Source organism: Anthonomus grandis, chromosome 9 (genome assembly GCF_022605725.1).
Source record: "Anthonomus grandis grandis chromosome 9, icAntGran1.3, whole genome shotgun sequence".
NCBI lineage: Eukaryota > Metazoa > Arthropoda > Insecta > Coleoptera > Curculionidae > Anthonomus > Anthonomus grandis.
In genome coordinates, this window is record NC_065554.1 from 18,915,471 (window position 1) to 18,933,998 (window position 18,528).

The following is an 18,528-nucleotide window of genomic DNA, read 5'->3' on the forward strand; positions in this document are numbered from 1 at the left end:
CCGCAGAAAAATATGATGTAGTTTTTCATATTTTGACAGCTTGAGGAACAAAATGAGCACTTTTACATCATTTTAATTTTTTATTATTTAAACAATAAAGCTCAGACAGTAGCAAGAATTCCACATAAAGTTTTGAAACAGGCAATACATTTAATGATCATCAGATTTATTATGAATAACAAAATACGAATATTACCATTTCAATAATCAATATCTGTTTTATCACCTAAGAAAAGCTTAGTTAAACGATCCTCTGATTTGCATAAACTTTCTTTTATACCTCTTTGAATGGAAGAATCACTAGCCTACCTTCTTATTATCACTATATCTTATTTTAGAAACGAAAACACCAGGACTAATTAAATTTTTTTTGAACTATCATCAGATTCTTCTAGTCCCTAATCATATTAGTTCCATAATAAAATCTCATATACAAATTAAAAAGGCAAATATCCTAAGTCTCATCTAGAAATATAATTTTTTCTTCATGGTATGTTATGGTGATGTAAAGCATAAATTCATGAAGCATATCACTTTTAGTTTAAGAAATGTATAGATACACCACCAAAGGAAGATCAGCCAATGTGTTTTACAAGTAGCTTATTTTCTTCTTTTTTAAACATAAAAAAATTAAATACTTTTCTTTTAAATGAAGTCTTTTGAAGTAAAATTCGTTTTGAAAATGGAAGAGGAATAATATTGACTAGCAGACAGGACTAGAGCCTTACTAAAGAAATTAGATGATGGTACTCCTTATACACTACATACATCATAAACACTTTCAAGCAAATCCAAGAATGATACAGTCCTTTAATGAATGAAAATTGGTTTGTGAGATTGCTTAAGTCAATTATTAATTGCAAAATGCTATATTCATTTTGACAACATATCCAACTAGAGAAAAGTGACGATGATATAGAAAAAGGTGAAAAAGTCGAATTTACATTCATGAGAATTACTTATTAGTCTCAGAATTAAATAGTGTGGAAATAAAGTGATTTGATCGTTTATAATCTGACAAACTACAAGAAAAAAAACACTATTTCCAGGCTATCCAGACACTATTAAGAAAATGATGTAATGATATAGAGAAAGGTGGAAAAGCCCAATTATTCTCATTTATATATCCCTATCTCAGTCTCAGAATTAGAGAACTGTGTGTGGAAATAAAGTGATGTTTTTCCGTTATTATCTGACAAATTAAGGAAGAAAAATACTATTTCCTGATTATCTCGACACCATTAAGAAAATGATGCGATGATATAGAAAAAGGTGGAAAAGTCGAACGCTCATTTATATATCCCTATCTCAGTCTCAGAATAGAAGAGCATGAGACTAAAGTGATGTTTTTCGGTTAAAATCTGACAAATTAAGGGAGAAAAATACTATTTCTAGATCATCCAGATACCATTAAGAAAATGATGCGATGATATAGAAAAAGGTGGAAAAGTCGAATTCTCATTTATATATCCCTCTCTCATCCTCAGAATTAGAGAAGTATGGGAATAAAATGATGTTTCGGGAAAAAAATAAGAATTTGGGAATAAAGTGTAAATTCGACTAATTAGGTTTCTTAAGTTTTAATCTTTTCCTGAAGATGCTATCATTGCTAGCGAAATACGTGCCGAGACTAAAATAGAGAGTTTTGGTTAGTTGTAAAACTGTCTCGTAATGAATGTTTGCGACGAAGAAATAAAAAAAAATTTCAGAATTGTTTTAAAAGTAAAGCTTCATCTTTCTTTTTTAACTAGGAAAGTTTGAAAATTTCTTAGAGGCAGTTGAAATGATCAATAATTGACTGGGTAATTTAAAAAAACCCTAAGAGCAGTCTACGACTTTACATTTTCCTTTCAACTACGTAGAAGAGAAAAATTAAATATTGCTTACAGGCAGTTCAAGGAAAGGTCAATTGTATATGAAAAGCTCATCAATTCATATAAAATCTTGTGAACACCCGAAATAATAATTAATTTTTTAATATCCTTAACTAACTGTTATTCTTTTAAGCTAATGAAACTATTTTGTAGTCGCCTGGCAAGTTAATTAAATGTAAATTTCAATATTCAACTTACCGTTCAATAAAGCCTAACCTTCCTTCTACTAAACTTTCGTCTTGCGGGTCTTGCCTTTACAAGTAAGTTTCGATTAAGTATTTTTAGCGGGAAGTGCCATTCAAATGAACACATTTTTTCCGGCTGGCATTATATTCAAATATTATTAGTGAAAGAGGATATAAAATATACATACAATACCAGAGCTCTTAGACAAACACAATGTGGCACCTGAACGCTGACGTTTTGACAAATATCCCTTAAGTGAATTCGTATTGAAATTAGTCGAGTATTTTTTTTTATTTGAAAGTTTTAGGAAGAGTGTGGGACAGTAACTAATAGTCCTGAATTAATCCGTTTGTTTAATTTTGTATGTAGGTTTTGATAACGTATACTAAAGGGAAAGAAGCAATTTTCTGCACCGATAAATTTAGGCCAATTTTCACTTTCTTAACGTCCGCGACCATTATTACGGATCAATTATTGGCGAATTGAGTTTCGCAAATTTGACATTTTGTTATTTTCCAAATGCACCTCATTACCGTATTAATAATATGGTATTGATGTGTAAAAGAGCGTGTAATTGTAGTCGTAGCGAGATAAATGATTTAATATCTTGTTGCTTGAGTAATTCTCCAGTTATGTTATAGTCAATTTGTGATTTTTTTTTCAATAATGATTTAAAATGTATATATTTTTATTACTTAATCGCATTATTTGTTTGCTTTTCTTCTTATTCTCTTCGTTTTTTCTCCTTTATTTAAATTCTGTGAGCACAATTTTAAATATGTTCTTTCAGACCTTTAATTTCTTTCTTATTATCATGAAGTAACCCACTTATTTGTAACCATCTTATTTCTTTTTCAACAAAAACATTTCATTAAATCATATCTAGATGTTAACTGACTATACTTTCTTGCTTTTTTTAATCAGACTTGAACTAAGAAATGCCAAAGAAAATACCAGAAGAATAAATTGAAACACATTGAGTTAAATATAGACCAAAACTACTGATAATTTTCCAGAGATACTGGATAAGAACAAAAGCAATTAAAAGTAAAAGTCAATACTTAAAAATATTTAAAAAAGTAATGGACAAGGAAGCTAAGAATAGAAAATAAAGATGAATAAATTAACAGAACATTTTCTGCAACTGCTCAAAGATTAAACATTTAAGTAAAAAAAATTAAGAAATATTAGAGAACTGTACTGAACTGAGCGGATATAATGTTTTGTAAAATAATATTGTTTGAGGATAAAAGAAGAGAAGTTTTATTTAGATAAGAGATAAATCTTTTAGTTTTCTCTATTATTAGTTTTTATATGATTTTACTTAATAAGACTATATGTAAGTTAAAGAACCATTAAACTATTCAACAAATAATATTATAAAAGAATATGAAATCAATAGAAGTCATAGGTCGACTAAAAAGAAATTATGTTAATAGAATAATGAATGTAAAAAACACAAAAAAAAATTACAAAAAACAAAAAAAACAATGTTTTGGAATAGGAAACGCTTCAGCTATTGTTGTGAAAACCACAACACTGTCAAAGTCACAATTAAATATTTGCGCTTAATACGCTATTCACGAATAAGTACGAATCGCGCTTAACGATTACGTAAGCAGCTCCAGTCACGAAGGAAGTCAGTTAGTAGCTATTCATCTCTCACACTGTCGATGTGCTCGATCTCTGTATAAGAAATATTTTCCGGAATTTCTAAAAATAGTAAAAAGTTTAAATATTGGCTTTTTTAAGTGTTGTTAAAAGTGGAAGTAATTTTAGTATTAGAAGTTTGCTATACCCTTAAACGTAAGTGTTGGGTAAATAAGTGTGAAGTATTATGCATTTGAAGAACTAGTGTTGTGTAAAAACGATTTTTTTTACAATATTAAAGGGATGTAAAGAAGTAAACCTTATGTGTGTTTAAATGTAAGTTTTGCCTTTCCTGGGATAAAATTCAACCCATGGTTGTGGTCCTTCGAAGTCAATAATAGAATCAGTTACGCGGTTCTACGTGGTGTAGCATTAAATGTTGCACTCCACTTAGATGTTGGGGATTCAGGAAAACCCTACCATTTCAGCTATTATTATTATTATCCAGAAGTATAATAAGATCCCGAAATCTGAATATTTTCAGATCAAAATTGATCTAGCCTAGTTCAAAAAGTTCCAGAATTCTAAATCTTTTTAGACTGAAATCAACCTGAAAAAAGTTTTTCCAGCCTAAAATCGATCTAAATACATATACGTTTAATTTGTTTCAGAAGGCTTTTGTTGCAATAGAAAATTTATTGAAATTTTGGCAAATGTACCAGCAAAGTTACTATTAAAAGACTATTAAAAGCAATGTGTAACATAACATAAGTGAGAGGCTTTATATATTACACATTTAAAGAAGGTGCTAACTTCGGGAGTAGTAATAGCTTTCCAGATTACCGATCGCGGCAACTAATGGTTTCCAAAAAGGAGAAAATTATGAAAACATACTTTAAGAATATGACTATTTATTGGAAAGACTGTTAATAATAAAAACTTAAAATCAAGTCAATTAAAATCAAAAAACTTAAAGAAGGCAGAATTTACTCTAATTTGATGATAAAATTATATAATTTGAATTAAATTGTCTTTGATTTAAATAAGATATTTAGCAGTTTAGAGTTTTTATACCATACATACAGATAATTTATAGAAAAAAAATGGCTCTTGAATCTAATAGACAAAATAGATTGATTTCAGAAAAACTGATTTACCTTGGTTTAATTAATCAGCTTATAATAGTGATGCATTTTAGAAACTATAAAGGAGAATAAAAAACTAAATTATTAAATCATACTGAGCTATATTAAAAGCACGTTATGTGAAGAATAATGAAAAAATTAAAGATAAATCAGAAAGTTGGGGATCAAGTAGATGGAAAGAATAAACAAACCTGAAAATAAAATGAAGATACTGAAGTATCATATGATATAGACCAGAGTCCATATTTTAATATACTTTCTAAAAGCTATCAAGTTTTGGTTAAACCAAGTACTCAATAAGCTCATATCAAAAGCAGGAAAAAACTCTTTTTTTTCTTTAAGGGATTTTATAGTATTAATAACTCAAATAAGAAGTATTGAAACATGGAACATGCCCAGCCTATATCGACCAAGTGCGGCAATAAAAGTGTTGTCATACTGATAGTCGGCATTCAGTACTTTTCTATATCAACAATAACCAAAATACCACGCTTTTGGTTTAGATTTGGTCTACTTCTACAACTGCACCGATAGATGATGCACCAAGGGAAGAGAAAGATAAGGGTATAAAAGATATGTTTTGCGACACTGTGGAGAGAAAACTAGCCTAAGTTTTTTAACAAAATATTAGACTGATCATGGAAGAATTTAATTCTAAAATCGGGCACGAAGAGGCACTTAGACCTAATGTAGGCATGCAGGCCCTGCACAATCCTTCCAATGATAACGGGCAAAGAGTGGCAGCATCAAATAATTTATTAATAGAGTTCTCTATGTTTGAAAATAAAGATATACACAAAATGACAAGGATATTTAGTGATGGTGTAACCAGAAACCAAATAATTGATGCAAGAATCTGCAGCGGAAGCAGATGTCTATTCAGATCATTTTCTGGCCAAAGCCAATATTAGAGTTAGAACATGTAGAGTAAAGAACAAGCGAGCAAATCGTCTCAAAACAGAGGCGGCTAGAAAGGCGGTACGGGAGAAACCTAGGAGGTAACACAAAAATCACTGGTATGATGAAGATTACGAAGAGAAGAGAATTACGGCTAGACCCAAAAGGTTAAAAGGTCCCACAGCCGAAAACAGGAAAGATTCAGAAGACTAAGAACCCTAGAAAAAAAACTGTTAAAAAGGAGGAAGAGAGAATGGCAAGACAGAAAGTTAACTGCACTAGAAGAGAAGGAAAAAAACACCAGATCATTCTCCCAAAAATTACGCTTTACGAAAGCAGAATTCAGATCCAGGACCAATAATATCTTGCAGGCTATTGCTAAGAAAATGGCGATCTAATAACTGACAAAGTGGAAATATTACGAACATGAAAAAACTACTTCCATCAATTGCTTGATAGAGGAACTGATAAGGAGGAGGCTGTTCTGCTGGCTACGGATCAACTCAATGAGACACCTTTTAAAGAGGAAATTTTAAAAGCCATAAATAAACTAAAAAATAGTAAAACCCCTGAAGGAGACCTAATTACAGCTGGACTTCTTAAATATGATGCCGATACTATCATAACACAGCTGCAAAACCTCATTAAAACCATAAGGGAAAAAGAACAAATTTCTGATTACTGGAAGAAGAGTATTATGATACCTATACACAAAAAACGATATGATAGAACGGTGTGTAAAAACTACAGAGGGATAGCCCTCCAGATGAGCACAGGTCTAAAACAACAGGGAAACGCACTATTATCCACGCTTTTTAATATCGCATTGGAGAAAGAGGTAAGAGAAAAATTGAATGTCAGGTATTCGGTGCCAATGGATCATATCTGCTGCTAGCATATGCCGACGACAAAGACGCGAAGAGCATAAGTGTCGGAAAAGTAAAAGTAAAACTATTGTACAAAATCAAAAAAAGGCGGCATATATAAAGCTTAAGGTCAAACCAAAATATAAGCATGTTTTAAGACCAGGCAGAGCTAGTATGGGACAAAAATTGACCAAGGACATGGGTGCAAAAATAGAAAGAATAAAAGAAACACTTTTAAAAAGAAAGTGAAAAAAGTTAAGATAATAAATATTTTAAGGTCAACTCTAGAAAATTAGTAGGAGATTTGTATTTTGGTATTGGATTTTAAACATAAATTACTTGTGAAAACCAAAAGTTGCAATAAAAAAAATTGGAAAATCCAAGCTCTAACCTAAAAGCAAGAGATAATATTTTAAGATCTAAGTAGAATTAGTAGTATCTAAGTAGACAAAGAGGTTTCTGTTCTATATCGTTTTTGCTACACATATTAATTGCTAAAATTAACCAATTATCAAGAACTGACAGGCACTGGATAGTTATATATTTATTGCATCTGAAAAAATAAGAGAGGAACTTTCTAAAGGAACTGAAAAACAAGAGAGATAGACATATCTTTCAATGCGTGTTGTAAAAAGATTAACAAAAAAATTAACGTTCTGTATGTCACAAACACACTCCTATAATAAATTCTGTACAATATTATAACCTAGTGGTAATTATAGATTTTTAAGTAAACCAGTACCCATTTCCCTAATTGAATTCATGTAAGAAATGCAACTGTAGCATAATATATTAAATTATCATTTTTTTTTAATATCTCAGCAGTTGGTCATGAGCCAATATGACGTTTTTCTTAGCATTCCATCGCAAGTGCCATATTTTTCCTAATAATAATTGCAGGGTGGCCATTTACTTATTTAGTTTAGTATTATTGGTGCCGGTTCTGATCATTTCGCTGAACGTTTATTATTATTTTTTATTTTCTATGGGGCAGTTATAATATATAATATCGATGATGATGGTGTTCGTTATGCAAAGAGTGGGCAACGCCTAGCTTGGAATGTCTTGGAGACCGGCTTTGCATGTTTTAACATATACAGGGTATTCAAAAATATAATGTTAATTTTATAAGAGGTCTCAAAAGTATGGTGTGTGATGTGTTTTGTTTTAGTTGGTCTGATGATGCCTTAGTTGGGCGAAACATGTAATCTTGTAACTTTTATATTATATTGCGTCACCGTAGATTTTGCCTTTTAATTCATACAGGGTGATTTTCAACCTATGCGCATAAACTTGGGAAATGATAGCTAATGAGTAATAATGAAAAAAAAAAGTAGTAAAATATTTTTAGTTTTGGAGATATCCATATTTTTAAAAAATAAAAAACGTGTATTTTTTAACGTGTTTAATTTAAACTCATTTAAAGCAACTGTTCCAAGTTGTTTCCATTATTTTCGATACAGACTTGAGCTCGTCGAATCCATGAAGACGTACATGCATGGGACAAACCAGGCTGTACGTGTCACTGGCAGCGTTTATGCGATGTCGTAGCTCTTGCTCAGTATCAACTTCGTTTACATACACCATTGTTTTCATATGACCCCACAAATAAAAGTCTAATGGATTAAGGTCAGGCGAGCCAGGGGGCCACCCAACTGGACCATCACGGCCTATCCATCGTTCGGGGAACACGATCTAAATGTTGTCGCACTGGTCGTGAAAAATGTGGTGAAGCACCATCATGAAGAAACCACATGTTCTGCCTAACGTTGAGATTCACATTTTCAAGGAGCACTGGTAAATTGTTGCGCAAAAATTCTAAATACCGAGCACCAGTCAAACGATTTTCCAGAATAAAAGGTCCGATGAGCATCCTGTTCAGAATTCCAGCCCATACATTTACAGAAAAACGTTGTTGAAAGTATGTTCTCTGTGTAATATGCGCATTTTCCAAAGCCCAGTAATGAGTATTATGAAAGTTGAAAATTCCATTGCGCGTAAAATTTGCCTCATCCGTAACTAAGTTCATAGTAAAGTTTGGGCTTCACTGCTGGTGATGTAACAACCACTCACAAAAGTGTACTCGAAGCGGCAAATCTCTTGGAAGTAGGGCTTGTACCCTCTGTACATGAAACGGGTACAGCAACTCGTGCCTTAAAATTTGCCAACTTGTAGATTGCGATATTCCATATCGCGCTGCAATTGTCCTAGTGCTAATTCCAGGTTGTTCTTCGATAACTTCTAAAATATCCTCCTCCAGATTTAGAATGTGCCTAGGTCTAATAGCTCCTCCATCTTGTCCAGGCCGCGGCCGCAAATTGCCAGTTTCTCTACCCCGCTGAATAACACGTAAGAAAGCCCCACGTCTTGGGTGATATCTTCGGGGAAATCTTTGGGCATATAGATCAACTGCTGCCACTGCATTCTGATGCGTTTCTCCATAAACCAAAACCATATCGACAAGTTCTTCGTTTGTAAAAATGTGCGCCATTACATTTGACGCTTTTATTTTGTTCGTATGAAAATAACAATCGAAAACGATCACAGCCAACAAACTAAGTACTGCTTAAGATTCCAAGCAACAAATTCCAAACATTATGACTTGTTTACTATCAGTTATTAATAAACAAAATAAGTTCGTCTGATACACGTTCTGTTGACATTTGTTTAACTTTATTTCGGAAACCAAAAATATTTTACTACATTTTTTTCTCATTAGTACCCATTATTAATCTTCATCTACCATTTCCCAAGTTTATGCGCATAGGTTGAAAATCACCCTGTATAATAGCAATCATATTCCCAGAGGAAAAATAATCTGTTAGCCTTAATTAAATAACTTCATTAGTTATATGTAGCATTTTTTTAGTTGTATATAAAATAACTTTAAATTTTTTCTTTGTAAATTGCCATTGAAGTTTTAAAAAAATACAGAAAAAACGAAGAGTGAAAAAAGTTAGCATCTCCAGAACGCACGTGTATTCCGTAAAATGTATCAGAAAGTCTTGTGAATAAACCTTAAAGACCTACTTAAATTAAGATATCTTTCAGGAAATTTCAAAAATATTATTTTACGTTATAAAGTCATTTAAGGCAAATGCCTGTAATAATAGAAGTAATGACCATAAAATTTTACTTTTATTTGTGAAATTTTTATAGAATAAGTTTAGCAAAGTTAAAGTTTTCTTGACTGAAGGAATGTTTTTAGTAAGTCCTACTTAAATTTAATTAATTAAAGTTGAGGAATTTACTTTATTAAAAAATATTCCTGATAACCTCAAATGTAATTGGAAAGTTCTTTGAAAACTTAAATGATCTGCCAAGAAATTTTACCAAATTACATGTATGAATTCATGAAATGCTCTTAGGATGTTAATTGAAAATATTTCCTAAAACAATTTTACAAAATATTCTTAAAAAATCTTAAATTACTTGCAAAAGTGTCTCTTAAAATATTATATAAAATATTATTGTTTGATCAATGATGGAATTACAATACATTCAAAATAATAAATTGTCCTGGAATGTTCTAAAAAGATTCCCAGAGGCCATCTTTGAGACGTTGATTGGATTTCCTACCTCTGTTATGATACGTTTTGTATTTCAAAATATAGAGACCCAAATAAAATTTTTTAACTGACCATGGGCGTGGTAGATCCCAAAACTTTCTGATTTAAATAGTTTAGACTTTTCCTTATAACGGCAACTTTGTAAAAGTATTAAAGAATCGCAGCCAATAGCTTTTAAAAATATAACAAAAACTACCAGAGGTGCTTAAAGAATACGTTAATATCCCGTATATGTGTTTATATTATGACTAGTTTATATTTTTGTTTCAATTAAAATGATCCGTGCTAATGAAAAACGGTAAATGGTTCATTAAAATCGTGCTATCTATGATCGACGTGTTGTTTTGGTGCCCCAAAGGTCAAAACGGATAAAGATCGCCACCTTTTCGGAAACATTTGTCTAGACACGGCCATTAAACAGAACCGCCTTACCGCATTAATATTAAATCAATAGGGGGTGCACGTCTGATGTCTGCCAGTATCTTATGCCATATTTCTTTATTTTTTATTTTTTTTAAATTTAGATGTCACATCTTGATAAACGTTTGAAAATTAATATTATATAGCGTTTTAGAAAAAGGTCTAAATAAGTTTAAATAAGTAAACCAATTAAAATTAATGGTACTTGCTCGTACATATTTTTGTTCATTGGCTTCTTCAGGGCAAGGCAACCAAAACTAAAGAAGAAATTAAAAAAATAACTATTTACACATGTTTTGATACTAACCATATTACCATCTTCAGATGCAGGCTAGAACTTTTTCGTATACTTCCAGGCTTACTACAACTTTTTTAGCTATCAAAATTCGGCCAACAAGCTTTGCACTTGTATATATCAATTTATTACAACAGAAAGTTAACTAGCTTTTGAGGTAAAAGTGACGCTTTTAGAAAGGCGAACAAGTCCTAGTTTAAAAAATATAATAAAATAGTTATTTTTTATGTGCTACAAAAGTGTGTAAGATGATCATGGAAACTGACATATTTTCTATTTAAAAAAAAAGAAATTGTAACTACCAATTAGAACACTATAATAATCTTTGTCTTGTCATTACCATCAAATTCAAATGTTTATTGCTAAGAAATATGCAAAGCATTTTTCAAGTCAAAAGGAAAAGTCATATCAAAAAAAAGCTTCAAAGTATAATTGGACACTATACTAATAAAATACATGTTTTTAACATAAATAGTATTTTGTTTAAACTTGAGGAAAGAGTGTTAAAAAATGTATGCCAAGTTAGCACTGTTACGGGTCAGATATGAACCTCAGCTGAAGAAAAATCTGGCGGCAATCATTCTGACACATTTCCTTTCTAAGCCAAAGATATTGTGGGTATGCGCAGAATGTCCCTATTCCAGAATGGCATAGGTAATTTTCGCGGTGAAATAATTTTGAAAGGCTTGTAAGCGCCTTACATTGTAAAGGATTTTCAAGAGGTACAAGATGAAAAACTCCGAATAAAATAAGTTGATTTGGATACATTTTTACGGATCTCCGAGACATGTTGGCCAGTTATCTTTGGCCCTTCCACTGCTTTCAATATGAGTGTTTAGCCCTGGTTTTAAAGGAAAATATAAATCTATATCAGGAATAGCCCTCAAGAGAATTCGAACCTTATCATCAATATCTATTTCATAATCATCGATAAAACTCCACTTCTTAAGGTTAGAATACAAGGTAAATAGAAAAAGGCCACAGGGATCTGAAAGGTAGTAGAAATCAAGCTGTGTTGGATCCTAAAAACCTTCAAACAAGTTTGTAGAAATATATCAATCTGGGAATTTGGCCGAATACTGAAATTTACTGTCAGGTGTAAGTCTAGCATATAAAAGGCATTTATTACATCTAGAGTTATTTCACTGTTAATATGAAATGAAACATTAAAGTGATATAGAGATATATAAAAAAAATCAATTTGGACCAATATCAAAGTGTCAATAAATAGATAAAAATTTGTCCAGAAAGGTCTCCCCTTTAGAATAATATAATAACCAGAATATGCAAATCTTTAAGAAAAATATCTGTATTCTGACAATGCTGTTCTGTTGAAAACTCTTCCAGATTAAGTGATGAGTAGCGAACATCCTTGGTAAGTATGGTCACACCATTATGAGACTTTTGATACCTACCAAAGCAGGAGGCCAACTGATGAGTCCTTAAAGTTAAGAGAATCAATACCACCAAAACCGCAATTAGTTCGATAAACCCTAATTTTTTAAAAAACCAGCACCAACTAAAAATGTTGGTTGTGGCAATCCAATTTCAGAATTTTTTAACAAGGTAGACGAAAAATTATCCCAATAGAACAAAATACTTAGTTACCAAAACTCGGTTCCGTCTACTAAGGCTGGGGCCACACTATGCGTTATCGCTGAGGCGGTCGAAATGCCTGCGTGTTAACCGCATCGGATCGACTGGTCATACTGTCAGTCTACTGCGTTTCGTAAGCTCAATAAGATGTCCCGCAAAATTTTGGAAAAAAAAGCAATTCCGCTATTATGAGAGAAGGGAATATTAAGAGGGCCAGGGAATCTCAATCACTGAATCAATATCTTCTTTTCTCATCGCGAATCAACTGAAAAATTTCAAAGATTTTCCAAAAATATTGGTCTATGTTATGATAATTTTTTGAAATATTACCGATTATCAAATATATCTTTTGACGAGTTGCTAAAAATCTTGCGACCTTACTTATTAAAAGAAAATATGTAATTTAGAAACTTCATGATAACGTTTAATTCACGGGTGACAGAGTATTCAATAGACTTGGTACTGAGTTGGAGCTTCGCCTGCGTTGTAGATTTCTAAAGAGTTCCAGCGAAAGAATTTAGTTTTTTATATTCAGATAAAAGTAATAGAATATATATTTTACCTGGATCTTCATCGCCTTGGACGCTATTTGTGAAATCTAATTTTTGTATAATTATTTAACAATTTACAACATAAATCATTCGTTTTGTCGTTCACGAGATGCATATGGTTGGTGTTGGCAATCTGCTACTAGAACTGTTTGACAGCAGTTAACTACGACGATCCTCTACTTAATCAACGGTATTTCCTAATGGTTCTTCGGTTTTGCTAGTATCAGTGGTTTCAAAATTACCTGATGTTTGACGTTTTTCTACTTTAAATATATATTTTTTCGTTTTCGCTGCTGGGTTTCCACTCTTTCCTCTATTTAGATATTTTGAAAAATTGCCTCTGATATGGTGCTATTTCTATTTTGTTTAATTTCCTGTAACATAAAAAAATCAATCAATTTCATGATAACTACTACGTTCAATTTTTATTATATAATGTGAGTAAGCCTTCTAGCCACTCTGTACTAGTGATTAAGTATAAAACTTCAGAATAGGCTCAACGATTATATGGACTCTTAGATATTAAGGCTACATCGAAAGAAGTGTTAAATCGATTTTCTAAGCTGGGGAAGTAAATTAATTTGAATGTCTAAAATTGTTTTATTATAATTCCATATTAATAATAGGAATAACAATATCCTTTATTGTCACATAATTCAAAATTCCAGCATTTTTCTTCTGCTTCTTTCCCAAAATGTTTCCTCTTAATCCGGTCCTATTTTGGAATCGTAAAGTTTTTAATTCTACCTTTAAAACCCACATATCATTAAAATTAATTACATTTTAAATTTGAAAAAGGGTTTTTACATATTCTTTACGTTTATTAGGCTGCCATTTTGTTTTTAATCACAGTAGTGATATAAAGGGTGTTTTAGGTATCTTTAAATGGTAACTTTTACCTTCAACTACATGTATCGCAAAACATACTTTTCCCACTTTTTTTTGCAAAAAATGACGTCCATCTATTATTTTAAAACTTGCATGACTTTTGAATTTTCAAAAAAAAATTTATTTTGGTCTATTATTCGAAATAAAAAAAATAATACAGATATTCCTGTACCAGTTTACTATGGTACTCACATTGCAACTGGAGCTAAAAATATTGCAAAAATATTTGCTCTTTACTTTTGTTTTGTTTTTCTTACTGACATTTCTATAGAACAAAAAAAATTTTGATCTAAAAATTATTTCTGCAACTGGACTTTAAGCAAAAATAATATAAATGATGCTATTAATAAATAAAAGCGCAATATAACTGTAGCTCCTGATGTATTACCAGCATATATAATTAAAGGCTGTAATGATATTCTTTTGGTACATCTGCAATCATAAGGTCTTTAGTTTATCCTACAACCTGGCTTTCCCTTATTTAAAAAAGGTTTTAAAAATGAAGCATTAAACTACTACAGTTCTTAAATGAATGTGTTTTTACCATATAGCATAAATCTTAATTTTATGAACAAATTCACAAATTAACTTTTGTCAATTTGTTCATAATGCTTTAAATGAAAAAAACAAATTGAAGTAATTGAAAGCAAAATTGAATAAGGTCTAAGGGTTAAGCATAATTTTATTGTTAAGTCACTTTACCACAATAATGTGCCTGATAATTTAGTTTATTTAATCGTTGTTTATCTGTCAAATAGACACCAATATGTTGATATCAGAGATGCCAGATCTGATTTTTACACATATATTGGGTCATATGGTAAGAACTGTGACTGCTAAAAAAATTTACAATTTGATTCAATTCACTACTGTCGCGTCAAAATATAATAATTTTTTCAACTAATTTGGTTTTTTTTTCGGTGGGCATAAACATCACATTACAGAAAACCGTAGACTCTCAAAAGAAATCATTATGTAACATGTATGTCGAAAACCAGTGGTGTATAGGCACTCTTTTCCAAAAACGTTTAAAAAAGAATTTTGGATTTTATTGTTCAGATAGAAAAAGAAAGTTCGTTATACTAAAAGTTTTTTCACTTGTGAAAATTTGACATCTATTTCTTGAAAATTAATGGTCTGAATGTAATATTGTAAGATGAGTGAGTGCATCCTCATTTCATGTTACCCTTATCTCGCTCCGTATCTGAAATTATATTTGCATATTGCATTTCTTATTTGAAAAACAGAATTATTTTTTTTAGGTATTCAAGAGTCCTAATGCAACGCCACTGATGCAACACACAATAACAATAATAATTAAAATGGCCCTAATGAATTCCATAATATTTTTCGTCGAGCGGCCATGCGAAAGCGGCGAAGTGACGGTTTTTCGGTCGGGTTTTGTCAGACGAATTAGGCCCAAATCGGCTGTCATGTTCTCTTAAACGTTACAGAGGACGGCCAACGACGGAAGCGGAATTAATTTAAATTTTATAAATTTTATTTACTTATTAAAGACTTGTAGTTTGTAGCAGTTGCTTCTTAAATAATATTGATTGGAACTCAAATTGTGTCATTACTAAAAAAAAAAAATGTAATTATAACCAAGAAAAAGATGAACCCTGAATAAATCATAGTAGAATTGAAATGAATATTATTACATGCAATACAAATATACATTTGCTTACGCGTAAAATAAGTATAAAAACCCTATAGGATAGTGGTAAAAATGTTCTCGATGGCAAAAGGTGTGTGTGAGAAATTTTGCCTATAAATTTAAAAAGATACAAAACAATAAAACTGAAACGATACAATACAATTATCCCTAAACCTATATGATTGTAATCTTAAGAATGTCATAAAAAGCACAAGTTATGAGGTAGCTTTTAAACTTTTAGAATTTCAAATTTCTCGTGGCATCACTAAGCCTATTATAATTGCATCCAGAAGTAAACAGTTATTGATCGATACCTGAACTCGAAATAATTTTGGAATTCAATTAGGCGTAGCTCTAATAGCCTTTTGAAAAGCTTTAATAGCATGGCTTGAATTGCTTTAAAGAACAAGCAAGTATAGACAATAGGCATAATTGGCATTTATCTACAAATAGCTTTAATCTTCTCAATATTTGTAGATAGTTTTCTCTACATAAAAAATGTTGTTTCGTATCAGGATGCCAGTTTAATCTGCCATCAACGCATTACTTTTGAACAGAATCTCCAGTCAGTATATAAGTTTTAAAAGAAATCATTATTCTTTAAGTTTTCTGGATATTCATACTTAGTTTATTAAGGTCAAATAATTCTTTAACTCTAATCTGAAAAACATTTATCTTGTCATTTAAAATAAACACAGACTCTGGACTGGGAACATCAAGCTTGTATCATCTGCGTAGAGCATATATGAGTCGTTATTAAAATTAAAAGATAGGTCATTTACATATGATACGAATAAAGTGGGTTTAAGGATTAATTCTTCATACTAATTCTCCGGGGGCCTGACAAATTTTTTTTCTGGCCCAGAAATTGTACACTGTCTGATACATTTTCACAATATTTCGACATTTAAGCAAGCTGCAGTAAAGTATAACTTGGGGCATTAGGATAATAGAAATCTTAAAGTTTTATCAATGTTCTGTTTTATGGTTTAAAACAAAGTTTCTGGACCCCTGAAGAAGGCCTAATATAAGTTTTACTTGGCTCTATATTTAGCTAAATCCAAAAAACCAAAAACAATTAAATGGATCCCTAGAATAACATATTAAATCTATCTGATAAGAACTGCCGTGTTAGATTTTATTTTGTTAATTTGAATACCTGTCTACTAATATTTGGGTTGTTGTACCCCTAATGAACATCTTAAATTTGTATCAATGTTTTGTTTCATGAGTTTCAACGAAAGGCCTTAACTTTTTTCCTTAACCCTGAAGAAGCCCTAAGCGCTTTATTTGGCACCATATCGAACAAAATCTTAAAAAACTAAATCAATTAACTGAGTCACTAAAATAACATATTAAATATCATAAGATCTTAGAAACTATAGAAGCAGTCAAAATTATACTTCAACTTGTACAGTAATCTTCTTTCAGCACCACATGACTTTCGTCTACTGGCACTAATTACAGTCTTATCGAAATTATCTTTGTCGTACATAGAGTATCTACTACTTCCTCTAATTATCTTTACCAGACTTCTAATGGGGACACTCCAGACTTACGTGCATGAAAATGGCTTGGTAGATAATATTGATTATAGATTATTCATAGAGAAAAAAAATAATGGCATGTTACGTGACTGCCCGATACAGGAAAGGACTAGGTAGGAAACGGTTCCTCAACTAGTATATATATCAAAATATTTTCTCACAATCAACTAATAGAATTCCTTAGAAATAATTGGCTAATAATTTTTAATTATAATTATTAGCCTATTATTAGCTCTAACTCTATCCGTTGTGACGTTGCTGACATCGATATCTAGTAGGAGTTTTCCACCATCGCTTTATTCCTACAAACTAGCGTGCTGTAACAAAACCTAGTGGATATGGTGTTAAAAGAATATACATTTAATAACCTCGCCCAATAAAAAGAATAAGTGGTGCCTTAATGCTCCAGTTCTTCACCAGTATTACAGGTATCCCCAAAATTACCCTTTCGGTTGAATATTGCTTCGAGGGTACCTTTGGAGAATTGTAGTATTTAAAGGATTTACCACTGCTGATATATATACTGCTCTTCCAATTGTGATACTCCTTGAGATATATTTATAACCCAAGCTGGTAAACCAATGTGGTAGTAAAAAAAAGATAAATTATAGATACTTTAAATGAGTAAAATGACTAAAATAATAACTAAATGACACCACAAATTTGTATTTTTTTCATTTATTTATAATGTCTTTAGTCCATTTTTACATAACACAAGTATATAATTATTAAATACTGTAAAAATTTTTTACAAATTGGTAGCGATAACAAAGCAATTAAATACCTAAATGGTAAAACAATAAGATTTCTTGATCCTAAAACTTTAATATAAATACAAGAAAAACATTTATAAATTACTTAAATCTAACCCGTTCAATTGATTTTTAATGCCACACAGAATGCACCGAAAAGTATGTACGAGTATATTCGTATTATTTAATACTCGCATTAATCTATCAATAGGAAAATGCTGTTCATAGTTGATTGAGTGAAATGGAATGTGAAAAAGAGTGATTGCGAAGATAAAACCAACCTTGGATAAGAGTCTAAAGCAATCTAATGAACCATTCAGTAATTTAAAAACAGAACATGAATCAAATTACATACGTTGTGTCTCTAGGGAATCAGGTTCAATGTATCAACCAGATCAGATCTATGGTAGTTTTCAAAATGATTATTGGATTTATTTTTTAAGTTTAAGTTTATACTTCATAAAACAAAGAAACTTATTTTGAATACGTTTCAGACAATTAATGTAAATCCGATACTGTGATGACCAAATGATAGTAGAATATTCCAGATTAGGTCTCTCTACTGAAAAGTACAGTAACTTAATAGCCTCACAAGATAGTCCCTCAGAATTACGGATAATAAATCTCAGAACTTTTATACTCTTTATGCTTATCCTAGAGATGTGCTCAGAAAATGGCAATTTCCATTAAATCAG

At 31.1% G+C, this 18,528-nt stretch overlaps 1 long non-coding RNA gene across 1 annotated transcript in view; it reads left to right on the top strand.

Annotated features, from left to right (window-relative positions):
* LOC126740484 (uncharacterized) overlaps positions 1-15,417 on the top strand; it is a 52,114-nt gene extending 36,697 nt beyond the window's left edge. The window contains exon 4 of the long non-coding RNA XR_007661919.1: positions 15,140-15,417. This is a non-coding gene — a long non-coding RNA (uncharacterized LOC126740484). The remainder of the gene's footprint in view (positions 1-15,139) is intronic.
* Positions 15,418-18,528: the final 3,111 nt, after the last annotated feature.